This window comes from Setaria viridis, chromosome 8 (assembly GCF_005286985.2).
Source record: "Setaria viridis chromosome 8, Setaria_viridis_v4.0, whole genome shotgun sequence".
Taxonomy (NCBI): Eukaryota; Viridiplantae; Streptophyta; class Magnoliopsida; order Poales; family Poaceae; genus Setaria; species Setaria viridis.
The window spans coordinates 22,364,164-22,370,369 of NC_048270.2; positions in this window are offsets into that span (position 1 = coordinate 22,364,164).

The following is a 6,206-nucleotide window of genomic DNA, read 5'->3' on the forward strand; positions in this document are numbered from 1 at the left end:
TTTGAAAGAGAAAAAATTCACAAATCTAAAGTCACATGACTGCCACATCCTGATGACATAGTTGCTTCCAGTTGCACTGAGGGGTATTCTACCAGAGAATGTGAGATTGGCAATCATAAAGCTATGTGCGTTCCTCAATGAAATTCTGCAGAAGGCAATCGGTCCAAACAATCTAATAAACCTACAGAATGACGTGGTCCAATGTCTTGTTAGATTTGAGATGGTCTTTCCACCTTCCTTCTTTAATATTATGACTCATCTTTTGGTTCACCGTGTTAAAGAGATAATCATTCTGGATCAAATACTCCTACACAACATGTGGCCTTTTGAGAGGTTCATGTTAGTTCTAAAGAAGTACATTCGCAATCATGCTCGTCCAAAAGGAAGCATCGCCAAGGGATATGAAACAGAGGAGGTCATTGAGTTTTGTCTTGACTTTATTGATGAACTTAGGTCGATAGGGGTCCCGTGTCATGCCATGAGGGCCGCGTGAAGGGAAAGGGCACACTCGGAATGAAAGCTAATATGAACATATGAGACTGAAATCCACAAAGCAAACTTCACAGTGCTATAGAATTCATCCTTGGTGACTCCATATATGGAGGAGCAGAAGGATATTGTACGGTCCGCAAACCTGAGGAAGTCTGAGGCCTGGATTACACGGCATCACATAGATACTTTCGCAACATAGATCCGACGACACCTCATGGGTAACGAATCGATTGATGAACAACTTCAATGGTTGGCTAGGAGACCTTCTATCACGATACTACAATACCAAGGGTACGAGATAAATGGATATACATTTTATATGAGACCCGAAGATCAAAAGAGTACCAACCAAAATAGTGGTGTCCATATAGTTGCAATAGACAATAATGAGAATAAGGACAGCTACTATGGTGTCATACAGGAGATATGGGAACTTGATTATGGGCCTTTGAAGGTCCCTCTATTTTGCTGCCAATGGGTGGCTGGAGGAGGCCTAACGAAAGACCATTATGCGATAACAATAGTGGACATCAATAAGATTGGATATAGAGACGAACCATTCGTCCTAGCCAAGGATGTGAGTCAGGTTTTCTATCTGAAGGACATGTCAAGCAAACCCAAGACGAAGGGAAGTAAAAATTTAGAAGATGAGCCAAAACGCCACGTAGTTCTACCAGGGAAAAGAAAAATCATTGCAGTTGAGGACATTTCGGATAAGTCAGAAGATTTTGATCAGTTTGATGACGTTCCTCCATTCTTAGTTGAGGTTTGACCCCATCAACCTATTATCCAAAGGAGATGCTTGGTACTTACACCATGATCATGACCAAGGGATGTTCATCAAGAGGAAGATTATCGATGTTCTATTGAATAATGATGAGTAGGCTTAGAATCATTATATTATGTGATATTATGTGGTCATGTCATGTATTTTGTACAATTCAAACAATTCATAAATTATTTTTGCAAGGTCAAAATATTAAATATTTTCTCTATTTTGGATCATCAAAAGGCTTGAAACATTAAATTAGAGGCAACTATACAAGTACATTCTATACTGATAGCATAATTGTCTAATATATTATAGCTAATATTTCTTAATATTTTTTCATGTTCAAAATAGTAGCTTTTTTTCATTTTTTTGGGATCAACAGCAGTATGGAAACGTTTCATATCCTATTAGTAATTAAAATTTCTAATTTTACTATATAAATAAATTGTTATTGGTGTAGAGATAGTCAATAATAAGGTATGAAACCTTTTTCAACCTTTTTACCCTAAGTTTACAACATTTATTAAGCATAAAACTAATATAACAGCAACTTTAGAACTAAGAAAAGAAAATAGAGTGTGCGCAGGAAATGAAATGTCCGGAGGTAGATTAGTACCAGGTGAGGGCCTTGCCCGATACTAAATTTCGCAGTTTCGCCTCCCACCTTTTTGGCAGTAGCTAGCACTAGTACTAAAGGCCATCTTGTACCGGGCAAGGCCTCCGTTCGGTACTAAACTGCTCGAACCTACAAAAATCCCACCCCTCTTCTTCTCCAACACTTAGCCACGCAGTCGTTCCTCTCCCGATCTCGCCGCCACTCCGCTGCCCCGACTCCTCCTCGACGTTCGGCCAGGCCTAGCGCTCCCCGGCAGCACAGCGCACTCCATCCTACCACACTCTACGCTCCTCCTCGACATCTACACCGAACGCCACCCCGGCCAACCGGCCCCCTTTCTCGCCAGCTGTGGCCCCGACTCCTCCTCGATTTCCTCGACGTCAAGCCGCACCTGGCGCTCCTCGGCAGCACTGTGCACTTCTCCTCACAGGTCTCCACACTTCTCCTCGACCCGCCGTTTGTCACCTCGACCAACCAGCCCCCTTCCTCGCTGGACGCGCCCCCGGGTCGTCCTCGATTTCCTTGACGTTCGGCCGCACCCGATGCTCCCTTGGCACCGCGGTGCATGTCCTCCCTGTAAGATTCCACGCTCCCCGATGCCGGCCACCGCCCCACCACGGTCAGCCCCCCGTGCTCGCCGTGTGTCGGCCACCACCGAGCGCCTTTGCCCTCATCGCGACCTCCATCACTAGGAGCTCACACCGGTCACCGCCAAGACCCCGCGCTCCGACCTTCACCTCAGCCGCCTTACGCCCCTCGGCCCTTCCTCGTGTGCACGTAAGCCCCCAACCCCCCACCCCGATCGCCGACGTCAGCACGCCTCATGATGACGTCAGCACTTAGAAATTAAAAAATATAGGAATTTACTAGAAATCATTGAGATTACTAAAAAATAGCTAGAAAACTTACTTACATGATGCCTAGAATTATTTCTTTTATTTCATTTAGTTACATTCTACTTACAATTACTTTCTTAATTGTTTCTTTTTAGTAATGGTTAGATTACTTGTTAATATGGAAGACAAAAATATAGAAAACATAGGAAATTGTTAGAAATCATTGAGATTATTGAAAAATAGCTGGAAAACTTACTTATATGATGCCTAGAATTATTTCTTTTGTTTCATTTACTTACATTCTATTTACAATTACTTTCTTAATTATTTCTTTTAGTAATGGTTAGATTACTTGTTAATATGGAAGATAAAAATATAGAAAACTATTAGAAAACATAGGAAATTGCTAGAAATCATTGAGATTACTAAAAAAATAGCTAGAAAAATTACTTACACGATGCCTAGAATTATTTCTTTTGTTTCATTTAGTTACATTCTATTTACAATTACTTTCTTAATTGTTTCTTTTAGTTTCATTTATTCTGAATTACTTTTTAAATACCTTGCTTTTTCTTGTACTAGTTAAAATGGGTGACAGGGAGGAAGAGGAGTTCCTGCAAAATATTATTAATGAAGGTAGCAACTACAACGCAGAAGTAGATGATGCTGCAGGCGAAGAGGATGATCGCAGCCAGTACCTAAATATGACTGGTGATGACGGTGATGATGCTCCAGCCGAAGAGGAGGAAGAAATTGCTGAGGCATATGAACCTAAATACGAGTGGTGAATTCTCTACCTATCAAAAATGGATATAATTAATGCATCTTTTATTAGCCATCTGGATCATCGATGAGGCCTAAATGGAAAAGAGGCGAGAAGGAAAAGTTGGAGGGGCGTACCACCATCACAGAAGTGGGCAATGAAGGCGCACCAATTGCTCAAACATCCCCATAAGCATTAAAAAAATGGGGAGCAACCGCACTTACTGATGCACATGAAGATATCTTCCCTGAGGGAGAGAAGGAAATGTGTTGGCAATAGTTGATACTGCACTTATTGATGCACCTGAAGATATCTTCCAAAAGGGAAAGAAAAAGAACCGAAGGAATAAGCCTTTAGGAAGATGGCAATTGCATTCTAGACGTTCAAGAAAAACTTGCACAAAGACTTTATCAAGAAGGGCATTGAATCAGATTTGGAGAACAAGTTCTAAAAGCTACGACCTTATTGGGAAGAATTCAAGCAATACAAAGTTGTCAGAAGATGCCAAAAGGTGAGCTCAAAAGGCTAAAGATAATGCAAGAAAAAAGAAACACTATCATCATCTTGGCCAAAGAGGTTATAAGATGGCGATGCCCAAATGGCAAAGAATGGAAGATGACCTAATGGCAAGAGGAATCATGCCGGCAACTCGCAATTGGCCATTGTGAGCAAAGAACTTTTTCTACGCTCATGGCAACACACTAAATAGGGAAGATGGATCCTTTGTTACTAGTGATTCATTAATAACAGAAGTCACCAGGTTGGAAGCTACACTAAAGGCTAAATGGCAAGAAACTTTCTAGCCTGACAGAGAGAAAGACGAGCTGACTATGCACTTGGGAATCCAGAACACACTGGACGTGTCCGAGGCATGGGCGTAGTTCCATGGAAGAAAGGCTTCAGTGAAGATATTGAGTCTTATAGAAGTCGAAGAAGAAGCAAGGCTGCAGCAAAAGAGAAGATGTGTATCCTAGAAGAACAGGTAGCTTCGACTAAAGAAAGAATGGAACAGCTGTAACATGCATTAGCACTTAGCCAATCACGAGCTGCATCAGGTGCTAATGTGGACATAATAAACCCTGCCTCCTAGCATTGTGGCAGCGTCGCTTCCACGAAGTACCAACCAGAAGAATCATCTGACATGGTTGCGGGCAACAACCAACACTACCCCGTGGACGACATCACTGTGAGGACCCCATGTGAGCTTCTTACTCCGGTGAGGAAAACTGTCAAACTAGTGGCTCACCATATTGCTGAAGTACCGGTACTAGGCAGGATAATTCATGGCGCTGAGATTCCTGAAGGATATGCTAGAGTCCAAGTTGACCAAGTGGAAATAGGATGGGAAGACCTAGACCTCGAGATCCCTGGTGGGGATGGTGAAACAGAGCTAGCACAAACCATCCACACCAAGATTTGTTGGACCAAGTGCTACATAAGGTTTTCGCAAGCAGCAAAAGTTCCTGCATCATCCCCTCAAAGCTCAAGGCACAGATCACCAACGCCACCATCCAGGGATGCACCAACTCCAAGGGACCAAAGCATGAGTCCATCATTACCTTAGCCTCCACTTCATAAGAAGAAATACTTGAAGGCTCCACCACCTCCTAAGCAGAAGAAGAACCCACCTCCTAAGAAAGCAAAACCTCCACCACCGAAGAAAGCATATGAACTAATTGATGAGGAATGTCATCAGATATCTATGGCTCAGGTTGCTACTCACTTCACGCCAAAGAAGAAGCCTGAGGAACCACCAATGGATGAAGCAACAAAGAAATACTTTAAATCCCTAGTGGTAAAAAAAGTGGTGAAAGAACCCATATCAGACTATGACCGCTCAATCACAAAGTCATATCAGAAGAAGAAAAGATTAGGGTCCACCATTTCCCAACTCGGAGAACAATCTCAACAATCGATCAATCCGCTCAAAGTTCTTTCAAAAGAAGATAGGATTTTAGCGGAATGGATTGCCACAACCAAACTCACAAAACAACAACTCCTAGGGGCGTGCGATATCCCAAATCACCCAGGTGCTGGTAAATGGGAGTTTAAGTTAGGGGAACCTCTTGTGTCGCCACAGTTAGTGGATCACCTACCAACGAAAATGTATGCATTTCATAAATGGTACATGGAGGTAGCTACAGATGGACGGATCATGTTCGCTGCTCAGGTTAAAGATAGTGATTACTTTTGAGGGCTAGATGACATATGGATTAAGTTTGAAAGTCTTCATTACTTGTGCCATCAAGACACTCTTGACAAGTCCCTCATTAGTACATGGGTTCTGTAAGTGTTTGCTCTCATTTCTACATCCTAGCTCCTACATTAATTGTGTGCTGTCTCATCCCCTCTTTTACTTTGTATCATGTAGAATGGAGATTCAAAATTGCTGAAGAAAACAATACTATCATGTCGACTTCATGAACCCGCATATTATAAATGAGGCATGCTTAATGAAATGGTCAAATCGGACCATGAAGACTATTTTTAACTTCCAGGATAAACAGCGTCACATGCAATTCATACTTTTGTTGTACAACTTTAAGTGAGTCATTCATCCCTTCTTTTCATCCGTTCAAGTTAATAATAAGTATATCTAACATTGCATGTGTGTATGTATATGAACAACTTTCACTGGATACTGCTTGTTATCAAGATTGATTGAAGTCACATCACAGTGCTGGACCCGAAGAGGAAACCAAAAGTAGAGTACCAAAGCCTTATAGA